This window comes from Anticarsia gemmatalis, chromosome 15 (genome assembly GCF_050436995.1).
Source record: "Anticarsia gemmatalis isolate Benzon Research Colony breed Stoneville strain chromosome 15, ilAntGemm2 primary, whole genome shotgun sequence".
Lineage (NCBI taxonomy): Eukaryota > Metazoa > Arthropoda > Insecta > Lepidoptera > Erebidae > Anticarsia > Anticarsia gemmatalis.
In genome coordinates, this window is record NC_134759.1 from 10758628 (window position 1) to 10774828 (window position 16201).

Here is a 16201-nt window from a genome sequence, read left to right on the forward strand (position 1 = left end):
CATTGTAAGAATGTAGGATGGATGGATGTTTTATACACTTTCATGAAAAAAATACTCAATAGATATTCTTGAAATTATGCAGATAGCTAATTATCTGAAAAATAACAACAATATTATGATAAGATAATATAATACAATCAAGGCTTTCTGAGATTCTATGGGTGGCGTATGTACAGCATCTATACTAATATTATAAAGCTGAAGAGTTTGTTTATTTGTTCGTTGGTTTGAACGCGCTAATATCTCAGGTGGTCCTGCGAACTACTGGTGCGAATTGAAGAATTATTTTACTGTTGGATAGCCTATTTATTAAGGAAGGCTACAGGCTATATATCATCATGCTACGACTAATAGGAGCAGAGTATCAATGAAAAATGTTACACAAACGGGGAATATTATGACCTACACTTTTTTATGTGATTCTTAGTTATTTTTTCTTACGGATCAGCTAGAGTATATGTAAGAATGTAATATATGATGATAATACTTTTAACCCTTAGAAATCTACAAAATCTTAGTAGAATCTACTACGAAATAAAATCCAAACAAACAGCAATAAATACAATCAGAAGCGATTGAACAACCCTAGACTCGCATCAATATCGCTCCTGCTTCGAGTTCTCGATGAAATTACGACGTGAATTTATTTTAGAAAGTTCTAGACTTGTTTACGATGCATCCCGTGCCAGTGTTTAGAACACTAGACTTACCTAACATTTAGGTATATTGTATATTTTAATCTAGGAGGTATTAGTAAGTATCTTGTGCAGATGTATATATTTTTTAACAAGATTATTTTTTATGTTTTTGACTACTCACTGACTTCCAAAAGATGCAGCTTTGACACCTAAAAGTAAATCTGAAAGATTCAGTAGTAGAAAGCATAGAGTTTTTTCATTTTCATCACGATTCTCAATAGTTGAGATAAATTTTATTAAGATAAAAAATTTAAATGCACACAAAACATGTTATTTCACACATTTTGGACATTTCTTGACACTAAACTGAAATAACAACCCATGGTAGAATATTTTGTATTAACCTTTTGAAAAACCGTATAATACTTAAACCACCCTGATATTTTAATCCGGAACTTAACCACGATACGTTCCATTATCAAAATTTCTTTGTCATTGAGATCATAATATTTAGGTAAAGGTTTCAACAAAATAAATTACATTATGTTCTAAAACGACCGAAAATACATTATGCCTTCAAAATACGTTGTTGGTAAGAGAAATCCATTAACCTGTTAATGTTATTATGTCTTATTACAATGGTATAAGGCTTATATTCCATTACCGCACACACGGTATTCAGATCTCGTTAGTGTCATCGATACACTGTCAAACATTAGCGGGTTACTGACTATGGTGAGTGTGGTTTCGGGTTTCAATTGAGGACACTTTTTATAGGTTTATTTTAGGTAATTTCTAGCCACGTAAATGAAGTTTTGACCGTATTTTATAAATCAACATACATATTTTGACTCAATTAAACCTGGATTTTTATAGAAACAAACCTTTGTTTCTCCTTTTTTTAAAACTTTAAAACAGGAATATAATCAATCGGTGCTGGATACTAACTAAATCGTGATGGCAAATCAATGTTATTTCTTTTTTATTTCCTTACATACGTAGTATTATTCCCGAAAGTTTAGCCAAAGATGTATGAAATACACCTACGTTTCGACGTTAACAATTTTCGTCCCATGTCATGGAGGGCGTGTCTATTGTCATTAACTAAAGTAATTTGAATCAATTCTATAATAGTTATAATTTCAATAAACGATGACCAATATGGTGTTGGTGGTACAATAACCAACGTCAACAGTTCTAATTACATGGAATATTCTTGTACTAATAGACCAAATTCAACAAGACTGTCTCCAAAAATCTTGTAACATGGCCACACTATCTGTAACTGGCATACTTACAGATTGGATTCTGTCACCAGTGGGCTTTTAGCCGGGCTCCTTGCGTTTGAAACCTTAAAACTATAAAATGGTTTGTGACGTGTTATCGTTCAAACTTTAGACAGTTCGGAGTATTGACAGAGTTGAGGCAAAATCAATTTATTGACATGGTTTAGAAACCAACAATCTACGTCATGAGCTAGAGCTCATGACGTAGATTGTAATATTATTAGGAAAATTTTCTTAACATTTTAGTTTTTAGTGCAACATTTTCTTTATGATATTCTTCTCTTGTTAAGTCTATGTCGTCGCGGCTTTCAACTACGACTGTATTATTAACGTTGGCTTAAAAGCAAGTAACATAATTAATGTCATGTGTGTTAGGTTTAGTTAAAGATGCTTGTTAAGAGTTTACATTTTTAATAATACCTACCTACCTAATAAAAAGACTTTAACGTAGTGAAAGCTAAAAATCTTGCTTTATAAATTTTTCGATTAATTCAAGTTCAGGAATAAATCATTTTTCTTCAAGATTTAAATAAGTCAATAAAAAAACATAGGTACTCAATTCTAGTGCTATACTCTTCTAATTACTTTAGGTATAACGTAAGTTTAACATAAGTCTAGAACAAATTTTACTTTTAAACCAAGCATAACTATTTCATTAATAAATACTAACGCAAAGCGCAAACATTATCGCTACATTTAACACTCATAAAACTTGAACTAAACGCTACTAACAGATCCTTTGAACGGCAAAAAGGAAAGTTACCGCGGTTCGTTTTTAATCTTATATCTCCAGTATCACGTAGTGCCCGTGGAGAGTTGCCTTCATCTGTCAACACGGACAAACTTGGGATATACTCTTGTATATTTGTGGGTATATGGTGCGTGAAAATTTCATCACACTTTATGTATTATGGAAAATAGTGAGTTTCATTTTTTTTTATGTTAGGGAAGAAGAAATTAAATGGTAAAAAAATATTTTATAAGTATTATCAGAAAGTATCATTTAAGCGTTGTTGTTTTCGTACTTATTGCTTCTATTATATTAAACTAACACGATAAAAACGATTGACAAAAGGTAAAAATTAAAATGCAACTCTTGGCCAAGTTAGGAGGCTTCTTTAACTCAAGTTAACCACCTCCACATGTAAACAGTTTTAGTCAGGAAATTTTATTGTCATTTTGAACATATTCTCTACGCATGTTTTTAAATTATGACGAAATTAATCCTGTTTTCAATTCATACTCTGTGATTTTTACAAAGAAAACGATTCGTATTTACAAATAGTAGCTTCAGATATGGTAATACTTTGTACTTGAAAGCTTATTTACAGATAGTTGTCTCAAGACTTCTACTTGAGAAATTCCTTATCACAAAATATTAAGCAGGATATAAACAAAACTCGCACTTCCTTATTACATTGAAAGTAAGAGGAGAGGCCGGGACAAGCAGTTATTTGATTTGTGAAATCAATTCGTCTCCGTTGCAACGGTAACGTGATATTTCCATTACCGTTTTTATGGTGTCTGGATTCGCAAGGAATCTTTCATTGGATGAAAGTGGATTTAAAAGTGGCTCGAGATAAAACTCTGCTTGTATACAGCCTCGTGACTTAACGGAGATGATATTGGCTGGAAAGAACTGAATTAAATTCTACAAATGCTTTGTGTTGATGAAATTGTTAGCTAAGTCTAATGTTACACATTTTTATTAGGATTACATAATAGCAATGTAACTGGATAGATTCCAAGTTATGAGTAATGCGAATAATTGAAATTAAAACTATGATTTTTGTGTCATTAAGTTGAAAAAATGATCTCAATTTTCATTTCATAAATGAATAAGAGTAACTTTTATCACAAAACTTTATTTTCGAAAATTAGACATGCTAAAGTTTAACATATTTTAGTGCACAAGACACTATATTGTCATTTACAGTTCATAAAAAAATGGAAAACACTAACTCATATAAAACAAGACGTAAATATACACCTAAAACATTTCAGTTCAACATTTTAGTGTCAAAAGCCTTAAAAAGCTCTTTAAGCGACAAATGTCACCTTTTCACGGTACAACTAACGCAAAAGAAATGCATTAAGAGTATCGGAACTGACATCGTAATCCTACACTAACGGTCATTCGGTACAATTTTGCTCTAAGTGCAACATTTCAAGCAAAATGTACTGACACTTTCATAGAAATAGCTCGTTGCATTGAAAGGTAAATAGGACTTAGTAAATAGTGTCGCATTAAAAATCTTCCGGTAAAATGCGGCTGTACTGCCAAGAAAATATTTTATAACATTTTTACAAAATATTTTTTGGTATAGTGTTGTTTTAAGTATCTATTTGCAACTAACTCTTTATTTATTTAAATAGTTAGTCTCACCTGACCTTATCTTAAAAACTAATGAAACCATTTAGACACCGAATGGGTTGCAAATGTAAAATTTAAAAAACTTCAAAAATGTCCTGGCAAACCAAAAAAAAAATTTTTTTGATAATTTGAAATCTGATAATAGTCAAGAGAATTCATTCAATATTCAGTCGTTTCTTGCCTTTCCAATACCATAAGTTTTTCAACATAATTTTCAATGTCCATTGCTTTTAGCCATTAGAGTTCAAAAGTTAAACTACCTCCCAAACGTAATTAACCTTTAACCATCGTCCAATCTCAAATAAATCGTCCACCACAAAATGTAAGTCCGATACAAAATATTGGACGAAATAGAAGTCGCCCGATTGCTTTTCATTTCAGATATCCGATGCTATTATATTTATTGGTTTTAGAAAAGTAGCCTCCAGGCTGTAATATCGGGAGAATTAAGATCTACCCAGAGTTTTTGGTACTTTATTGTATTAGATTTTTGATAGAAAAGTAGATAAAGAAGTTATAGTGTTGATAACGTGAGTTTTGTGATTGTTCGAAAAGATTACCAATAGTCCATAGCTCTTAAAGAAATGTGAATGTGTGTATGTTTTGTTCATGGTAGTGTAGAGATACATAAATAACTTTGCTAAATTCGATAATATTTTGACGACTCCAATAATAATTATATTATGAATGAATAGCCGTTAAGCAATTATTTTAAGTCAGACTGATATTAAATTAAATTACAAATCTTTCTGATTGTAAAAGGGTTGCAAAGGTACCTTAGGTTACTTGGTTACCTTTGAAACGCGTTTACAACCTGAAAAAATGCCAAATTTGGCAAAGAAAAAAAAATACATTGCAAAACCCACGTGAACTTTACCAATATCTTTTTTTTATAATTTAAAGTGAAAAAAAAGGTCACAGAAGCTTTAAGCAGTACAATATTAAGTGTACTCAAAAAGTCAAGGGTATATCACTGTGATTGACAGGGTACAAAACCACAAAGTCAATGGGTGAATCAAAACTTTTATTCTATAACTTTAAACATCAACAATAACCTTACATTGCGTTTTTATGAGTTATTTATGTGTTACAAGATGAACCAATAAAAATTGAAAGAAACTTGAAAAGTTTTATAAAAAATTAAATGGTGTTTGTGTACAAGAAGATGTGATCTAATGTACTTTGAACCAGTCACCTTGAAGATAATAAGTGTTAAGGTGTTTTATACAATTTTATAGAAATATAAATCTCAAGATAATTTTAAAGCGCACTTTGTCTATGAACTGCCCTACGACTAAGGACAAGTTTTGTCCCAAAATTAGAGCAATATTACACCTTGAGTCCACTGCGGTAAACAATTTCAGGATGAGATTTACAAACAATGCAGGCCTTTAAAGACGGTTTAAAGAATTCTAAGAGCCAGCATCGCCAGTAAACAGCAATTTATATAAAAAATAACACTTTAGAAAGAGTTATCAATTTGGCAACTCTAAGATATATTTACTGTATTAGTGTCTAAACAGCCCTTAAATAGAGAAGATTTTATAAATGTGCTGCCCTAATGTTGATCGTTCAACCACTAGCATGGGAAGCAAACGTTTTATCCACGCTATATCAACCATTACATTTCAATAAATAAAAAAACATATACTAAATATCCAACATGCACTCACCAAATGTTACTAAACTGACCTAGTTCAACCACAAAATAGCAGTTGAAGTAATAAAATTTATTTTTAATATGAAAATGTATAAGTGTACTAGGGTCGCATACCAGGGTAGGAGATTTTACTGGCCGAGAGCCAATAGCACGCGGTGCTTTGCCAAGCCAGCCTGCACGGTAATGCGGGTACAGATACTGACTAGAGGATATAAGGAGGTTTTTTTACAGAACTGCTGATTGGTAGAGTACTTGCTAGTACAGTTTTTGTTAAGGCTATTTATGGCTTGATACTGTTTATTTTGTACATTGGTTTTAGATTAGCTTATAAGCTGTATAAAGCCAGTACCTCAATGACATAAACGTACTACAATTAATATGATATCGTTAAATTGTATGGTGGCAATTAATATAATCTGCACGAACTTCATTTTCCGCAGTATTAAGGGCACTTTAGTTTCAGACTATTACTTACCTACCTATCAAATAGAAGTTTTAAGAAGATTAACAAATTCATGTCCTAAAAATTAGGGTCCAAGTATATTAAAAAAAGTGCTTAGCACAACCCTAAGTAGTGGTATCATCGCTCAGAAGATTTGCAACTGCCGCGCTAGCGTAATAGATAGGGTTGACCTAACTTATATTTTAACTTCGCCGATATACGAGTAGTTTGTACATAATGGATGAGCTGAATCGACCGCTTGCCATTACTGAAATTCGGTACATCATTAAAATTGTAAAGCAGCTGCTTAGATGCGGGCAATGCCGGGTTATATTTACTATGCTTTCAATGGTAGTCTTGGATTCGTTCGCAAATGTTATGAAATAGAAACCATTTGCAAAAGATGTAGATTTTTAGCGATGACTACACTTTTAGTAGTATTAAAAGATTGGTCAATTGCTTTCATTGCTTTCGGCATTCGTATGGTGGTCAAAGCCATACACACAGCGCCATTGAAAGATGAAAAACTCCTGACACATACATAAAATATAGTAGTTTTAATTTTGAGCTGAATTTTTCCAACACCTATAAATGTTTGAATGGAGAAGAAAGCTTCAACTTCAAATTATAACAACATACTTACTACAACTATATGATAAGTAACTGCAGTATACCTATGACTTCGTCAAAAAAACGAAATTGAAAAGAGCTGCCATACCTTTATCGCCACAAAACGCTGTTAAAACAAGAAAAAATCCTTTACGCAACTCTTAGAAGACAATATAGAATTACACTACTCCCTTAAAACAAAGAATTGAATCCATATCCACTAAACTGATAAGATAATACCATCACAATGTATCACTATCATAGAACACGAGCCATTCCACGGCTGAACACACTATATTTTACTGGAAACGACAAGGAACTCAGACTGTGGTGTTTTTGTTACATGTCAGCTGAACAAAATGGATCACCATAGTAATGCTTGCCGAACAATTTATAGCTGTGCTTGGGATATTGCAGTTGAAATGAGCTGTTTATATTAATTACTTCCTTCTGACTGAATATAGACTGCTGATTAGAATACGGTAAAGATTTAGATGTAAAAACAACGTTAATAAAAAGATAGACATTTTTTGAAGGATCATGTTTTGGATGTGTTACTTGTATGAATCAATAGTGGTGGTAGAGCCCTAAGTTTTTATTCTACTTCTGACCTTAAAGGTGTTTTAATGCTTTTGACTTTAGACAATTTGTAGATCAGATATTTTTGCTTTTATAATCTAACACATTACTTTTAAGCCAAAGAAAATTATAAAACTCTAATCACATTGTCAAACGTTCACTCGACTCCCATAATAAATTCATCACAATATATTTCATTTCAATTAAATAAAGTTCCATTTGTCACGATATTAAACACCCAATCCAATATAAAACAAGCCAACCATCTGTTAAAACTTGCCACTTTAAAATTTCATCTTCCGAAACAGTTTTTGACATCCAAGAAAAATGGATCCCCTGTGGCAGTCTCTTAGGACATAGCTTATTCAAAACACGGCACTACAAAATGTTATGAAACAAGTTGACTAAGTATTTATCAGGTTCGGGAACTGCAAAGTTGTATGCTTTCTTGCGGCACGAGCGGAAAGTTCTGGATAAACTGTTTAGTGACATTGCTGTACGTCGACGTCCCCAACAAATTGTGTTAGCTGAACGTCTTGCGCCAACGGCTTGTAAACGTCGAAAATTTTGATAGGTACCACCCTTGATGCAAGAGCTAAGAAGAATTATAGAATAGATTCGTTATGTAACTTTACAAAAAATATTTGCTTTCTTTTTTTAGTTATATATATAGTTATGGGATCAAAACCAATATAATACCCAATAATTCAAAAGTTCCTTACTACACAAGGTTTTAATATTTACATAGGATGGACTCTTCCATACTGCATCACGCCTTTTATACTCAAAGGTTTAGGCAAATACATCCGAATTTTACCACTTTCATTGTTAGTCCCATGTATAATGGGCCCTAACTCCAGCATTTCACCGAAATATAGCCTTCAAGTCTTCACATTTTTCACAAATCTGTGTATAAAAATATCTAGTCTACATCCGCAGCGTGTCTTTAATGGCGCTAGTCGCAATACAATTTCGGTCAAAGAGGAAGCCTCGCTATTGACTTGGCGCATATTTTAAATGCACTCCACTGCTTCTAACTCTCGCTTTATTTATTAGGTATTTTGAAATGCTGGTATGGTGTTTTTGGTTTTTTATTTAAACTTCTGTTGTGAAAGGAGCGGTTTTAGTTATGTGGAAAATTGAAAATTAAATCGCTTAGGAGAATTAGGAACGAACTAAAGGAGTGGCCTCGAATTTTTGAGCATATATTCAATCATTTGCAGACATGGATTCTTATTTGCTATGCATTTTTCAAATTTATCCGACGATTATAGAAAACAATTAGTCCATAACGTCCATTTCGAAAACACCAATACTGCAAAATGTTTATATATTTTTGTCTTCTGATGGCTCTTGATGTACAACAAACTATACTTTACTGCTTATATTATTTATTCAAGTACAGTTTATTTTTTAATAAACCTCAGTAAGCGTTCCCATTCAGAAGGTATAAATAAAAAAAAGATCTCAAATCTCTACTCATACATTATTAAAATAGGTATGTCAGTCTTGTCGCGTTCTTGTTGACAAAATACAACTCCCTGCTTGAATACAACCTTTAGAATACCATCAACATCACTCCTATATAAATAAGTATAAGGTTTATATTCGCTTGAATGGTCGGTATAAGTTATATTTGTAAAGGTTTATTCGAATTACACCGCCCAGCTCTGAAGAGATCAATAATACGTTCAAAAAGTTGATTTGATCTACGAGGACAGAGATTTCGTGTTGAATTACAGACAAACAATTTTAATATGTACTGATGTTTGGGACATGTTTAGTATAGGAGTAGGAATTGCGCGACCGATAAGATTTGGTGAAGGCCCAAAGGCCCAAAACACCGTGGTTCAGATTCAGTACTTAAAATTATGTTAAAACGATTTTAATCTATGCTTATTTAACTTAGTATAAATTTCCACAACATTTTGAAGCATACAGACGTCCTCTAGATATGTTTGATTTTCATTAAATTACTTCGCATATTAAATTGGTAGTTGCTACGGTGTGATTTTATGTTACACTAGCTGACCGTTATACGTTGGCTGATACGTTAGCGTGTTCAAACAAACAAACAAACAAACAAACTCTTCAGCTTTATAATATTAGTATAGATTAGTATAGATTTCTATGCAAATAATGGCGATAAATCACCATTATCAATTCTTTGTTACTCGAGAGTCTACAATCCAAACATTATTAAAACGGTTGGTCGTTTTAATAATCTTTCAGACGGCCAAAAAAGTAATCATTCCTATACAACATAAACTTATAAAAATAAAATAAATAAATTTAACCCATTACTGGCCCACTGCTGGGCAAGGGTCTCCTCCCGTAATGAGGGAGAGTTTAGGCCTTGACTCCACCACGCTGGACAAGTGTGGGTTGAGGACTTTGCATGCCCTCAATAAATGTATTAAACTCATTTTAGGCATGCAAGGTTTTTTACGATGTTTTTCTTTCATCGTTGGAGCATGTGATAATTATTTCTAATACACACATAACTTCGAAAAGTCATTGGTGTGTTGCCTCGGGTTCAAATCTGCGACCACTTGCGTGGGAGTTGCAAGTTATACCACTCGGCTATCACTGCTCATAAAACATAAAAAGAAACAGAAACTAATTCAATTATTCCACGTAAGTTTATTATCTAAGAATAGTCGATACACTCGGGAGGATTGCACTATGCATATTAGAACAAGTTGAAACACCTCTGAAGGGTGTTACTTTGTTCGCAGACAATACGATGATACGATGTCTGTCAATGTACAATGATATTAGTTTAAATAAATATTGTACGTGGTTTTTTGTTTAGAAGTATTCAAGTTTTTGAACTTTACTGAATGTGATCTTTTTTGAAAGAATAACAAGGTAGATAAAAGCACACAATCACGTAGATATTAAGACATAAAGGTTTTGTACCATTCTTTATTTTGGCCCGGTAATTATGTAGGAAAAATATAAAAGTATTATACTTTTTTACCAAATAAAAAAAAAATCTACAGTGTATCGTTTTTAAAGGCACAATATGCTGTCAGACTTTCGTTACCTATAAATTGATCATTTTCAAAATACTGCAACATGCAAAAATGCTTCATTTGTCACTATATCTACAATCTTATAATAATAATCCTAAGGCCAAGATTCACCACTTTTGGAATAGTATAAGAAGGGTTATGACTTCACATTTAGACAGTATTTCAACAATACTTTATAGTGGAACAGTAAAAGTGATAAAGTAACTAGCACTTATTCGTAAGAAGGGTAGCGCGATTCTTTACAGTCGGTACTGTCGAGTATCGAAAGTTTGATATTTAGAATGTACTGCCAAAATAGTTTCTACGATGCTCGCCAGAGGCGCTGATCAGATTTTCATACAAAATTTCTCGATGACAGGTCGGTTGTCGGGAGTCGTTAGTAGTAGAGAATCGAGCTACTGATTTTCATACAAACTTTCTCTATGACAAGCCGGTTGTCGGTAGTCGATAGTAATAGAGAATCGAGCTACATATTGTCAATACTTTCTAAATGACAAACTAACTACAATATTTATTTCTGCTACAAATACTATTCCAAGTTACTATGCTGTTGCATTTCTTTAAGTAAACTATTTATAACAAGGTAAAGTTGAAAGGAAGTCGCAACAAAATTGAAACGGTTCGATGCGTGTTGGATATCAAGATATTAAAACTTGTCCGTCCAAACACCTGGAAAAGAGCCTTAAGGCCAAGACTTTCATATCGGATGTATTATTTCGTATTTAAATTTGTGTTTTGTTTGTAAAATTGTATTCGTTATTAAGTACGCATTAAAAAAATCTCATATGACGGAGAAATCGCATTAAAAACAGACAGTTGAATGTATACCCTCCTTATTTTTTTAATCATTTAAAAACAGTTCTCGTTGTGTCTGTTTGTTGAGATGAAGTCTCGATAAAAACCTTAAAAACTACTGATTGGATTTAAACTCTTCTAATTTTGTCAACATATTAAGTGATTCATGAGCCAGGTTTTTAATGTATAGATAATTTGCTACTATTTTCTCCTTTAAATATCTATGCCATACATTTTTTACTCTTGAGGAATTGCCCTTTAGAATAAAAACCAAGCAAATTATGTCAAACCATGTCTTACGAGTAAGTTGATTAACATACTTTAACCAAAATCCAGCACAGACAATCAATGAACTTTTTCAAAATAATTGATAAGTTATATTATTTATGTTAGTTATAAATTTAAAATTAAATAAATTTAACCCATTAATGTCCCACTGCTGGGCAAGGTTCTCCTCCCGTAATGAGGGAGGGGTTAGGCCTTGAGTCCACCACGCTGGCCAAGTGCGGGTTGGGGACTTTGCATGCCCTCAATAAATGTTTTAAACAAATTTTAGGCATGCAAGGTTTCCTCACGATGTTTTCCTTCACCGTTGGAGCATGTGATAATTATTTCTAATACACACATAACTTCGAAAAGTCATTGGTGTGTTGCCTCGGATTCGAACCTGCGACCACTTGCGTGGGAGGTGTCAACTTATACCACTCGGCTATCACTGCTTATTATATATTATATATATATATACATTTACTAAAAGTAAAAACAAACTAATCTCGACATCCCATTCTTTGAGTCTTAAGCTGTTACGTGAAATACTTTATATGCTAAACGTTGCACCCTCACGCATTCATATTAATTAAAATAGGCTTTTGGATGTTTTCCTCAATTCGGTTTGTATGTTTTACTTGTATGTATGAAGAAATGTGTACTGAAAAGACTTTCTGGTACAATTTGTTTCGAATCATTGGAAGGTATTTTGTGATTTTCTTTGACTTTAATATAACAGCCGTGATATTAATGATGAACTATTTTATATTCAATTTATTTATTATTGTGTCCGAAATAAGCCGTTCTCTCGTTTATCTTAAATTAAAAAAAAATCGGCCATATTTAACAAAAACCCATGAAGTTAATTTAACCATTAGTAGACACATATCTTTTTTTTCAATAATAAATTAGAGGTGTTAGGGCTTCAGTCTACTACAAGGGACTGTTGTACATGGGTTAATTATTAAGCAATCTGCAAAAAAAAATAGCCGAAATTCACGTCTTGGGCCCCAAGAAGTGTTAGTAGTGTTCATGTTATGAACCTCGCACTGGTTCATAAGTTCTAAGAAAATCATCAGTAAAATAAAATTAAGTTACATAAAGCAAAATAGTGTAGAAATATTTACTTTATATCGAAAATTACTTCAATAAATGCGTCAGGGCTGCCAGCTTTTACATTAATAGAGAATGCACTTAAGGCACTCAAGCGAATAAAAACTAGCTCCGAACATCCCTTTTAAATGACTATCGGCAAATATCTTGAATAGTATTGGAACGTGAAGGAAATAATAATAGGAGATACAACTAGTACGTTTTATTGAGTTTTTATAGATTTTTTGTGTTCTTCGTTAATACACAACTGATCAAATGGTAGATTAGATTTTAACGTCATTTAATTAAGTGATAGTAATATGTTGTTGGTTTAACAGCTTTTGTAAATAACATAATAAGAATTTAGCGGTATTTATCATTTTGAGTGGTATTTTATGTGTAGTCTGTTATTATCAAAAGTCATTATAGTACCCCGTACACAGGCTTATTTAATAAAATTACTTTGTATTTCAAATACACGGAATTATTATTAATTCTACCTTTATATTCTAGCTAAATCATATAAGACTTAATTAGACTTTCCACTAAGTTAAACTATACATACATACATACATACAAACATACATAAAATCGCACCTTCTTCCCATAGAAGTTACAAGAAAACCAACGTCAACATAGAACTTCAGATTAAATTTTTGCAAAAAATTCATTGGAAGCTGTATCTCTAAAAATGCTCCATAAAACAAATTTTCAAAGTAAATCCGTAGAACGTAGTACAAAAAAGCTCAACAAACCGAGATTAAAAGGCTCCCTCTTAAGCATGCAATATCTATTAGGTTCACGTTCTGTCACTCCCCTCACACCGGCACTCGTTAACATGGAGGTACTGCCTTATTAATTGCTGTGTAGTCTTATGTAGCTCATGTGTTTAGGCACTGGTGTATTAGGCTCACTGTTTGTGGCATATCTTTTGCAAGTTTAAGATTTGTTTGGAATGCGCTATTGGTGTTTTTTTCGATGTTGCAAATGTCCTTATTCAAACAATAAACATTTTCAAAGTAGATCCGTAGAACGTAGTACAAAAAAGCTCAACAGACCGAGATTAAAAGGCTCCCTCTTTAGCATGCAATATCTATTAGGTTCACGTTCTGTCACTCCCCTCACACCGGCACTCGTTAACATGGAGGTACTGCCTTATTGATTGCTGTGTAGTCTTATGTAGCTCATGTGTTTAGGCACTGGTGTATTAGGCTCACTGTTTGTGGCATATCTTTTGCACGTTGTAGATTTGTTTGGAACGCACAAATAATGCTAAAATTGCGAATGTCTTTACTTGAATTATAATTATAATTTATATAAGAATGGGTAATCGTAATCTTAAGTCATGTATAACAATAATATATGTTCTCGATAAGGCTGCCTGCCTTATCAAGTATTCTCTAGCACATACAAACAATAAGCCACAAACAGTTTGCTAAATAATAACCAATCCTAATGCCTGTCGGTGTGTAAACGCTTGATGAACCGACTCTACTCAATTGTGGGGCTTATTGGAAAAAGGGAGACCGTATTATGCTAATGGTATATCTTCTGCTTTAATTAAACCTTTGCAATATGATATTGAAAGGCTGTTAAATATAATTGAACAATAATTTTAAGGAGTAAATTTTAAAATAAAAATTGGTATTTTTTGTGGGGTTCCCCGGGGTGGAGGAGGTGGAGGTTATTTTGTAGTCTTCTAGGAAAAACTATAATATATTTTAAGTACATTTTACAATTTTTGAATAAATAGAGTCATCTTCTGAAAACAATTTGGCACTCTGCCCAATTTACTTACTATTGAAGACATTTACCTTATAAAAATGAAAAAAACTCACCATCACATTACTGTAGTCAGGATTCAAACTAATCAAACCTTGTAATTTGCAATTGGATACACCGTTCAAACTTCAGAGTCAATCCATTGAAGTAAATATACAAGCCATCAAAAACATTCTGTAAAAACCTCAAGTCTCGCCGTAAAAAGTTGTGAGATCTATATAATACCAAGTCGATTAATCTATTTAGTCTCTACTTAAAGGACCTGGCCATCGCATGATTTGATTATTAGTATGTATCACACTACACAGCACGACAAGAAGTTAATGCTCCTGAAATGTTAATAATGGCGAATTTGTGTTTTCTTGCGATGACCAAGTCGATCTATTTGTTTTAAAGGTATTTTTTTAAAATTAGCATGATAATAACATACGTAATAACTTAAGACAGAAGGTCCTTTAAGTAGAGACTAAATAGATTAATCGACTTGGTATTATATAGATCTCACAACTTTTTACGGCGAGACTTGAGGTTTTTACAGAATGTTTTTGATGGCATCTCACTTCTTTTTGTAGAGCGAACATAAGTCCAATTTGCATGGAAAGACTTTTTTTTTTTAATAATTCAACATATTTTCCTATGGGAATGTTGTTCAGTTTCATGGGCTAAACACCCTTACCCACCCTATACCCCCTCCCGTTATGCCTCATATAGTAGGTACCTATTTACACCTATTTATTTTATTTTCTACAGTAATAATAATTCATTAACTGCAAATGTAACCTTGTAATCTTATTCATTTATATGGGATTACAAAGTTATTGTTGCAGTTGGTGTATTTAGAAAACTGGACCGAAATTACAAAATATTACATTTTTCCCATGATTAAGACACCAAACCCTATTTGTATTCTAAATTTTAAGCTTCTAAGTCTGCTAGAAGTACCTTAGACTTTTGATGATCGGTGAGTCAGTGAGTCAGTGAGTCAGTGAATCAGTGAGTGACAAAATTCAAAATTTTAACAAGTTGTCATTCTTAAACTACTGGTTCAAATTGACTGAAATTTTAAATATACCGTGTTTATACAATGACTGATTAGTTGCTGAAAATCCAGGCTTCTTGTTTTATCCACAACGAAATTATAGGGATGTCAAAAATAGCCCGAATTGCTTCGAGAAAAGGATGTTACGGCCGTGCCGCTTTTTTTTTGCTCGACTTGCGGGGGCACTTCCGTGCCCCCAGATAAAAGCAGTACATAATTTTTACACTGTATTTTAAAACAACGTATAGTTAGTTTATTCTTTACGACTCAGCGTAACCTGCGCCGTCACTACAACTACTGGGAATATCGGTTATTTATAGTTCATGTAGTTTTAACTACGGCTGTAAATTTATATTATGACATTGACGTGTTATAAGTACGATAGAATACGTCTTTACGGTCTATTCCTTTGAGACTACATTTTATAAGATGTCTTGATATTATGCCTTTTACAATTTTGCGTTGCATGTAATATTATAAAGGAATTATCGCAATCATGCATTTCAGAGCTAGCTTGCAACTTGACGAACCAGTGACGAACCTTAAGATGGTGTTAGTTTAATAGGAGTAAGTTATCAGGATTTTAAGGCTTAGAAACAT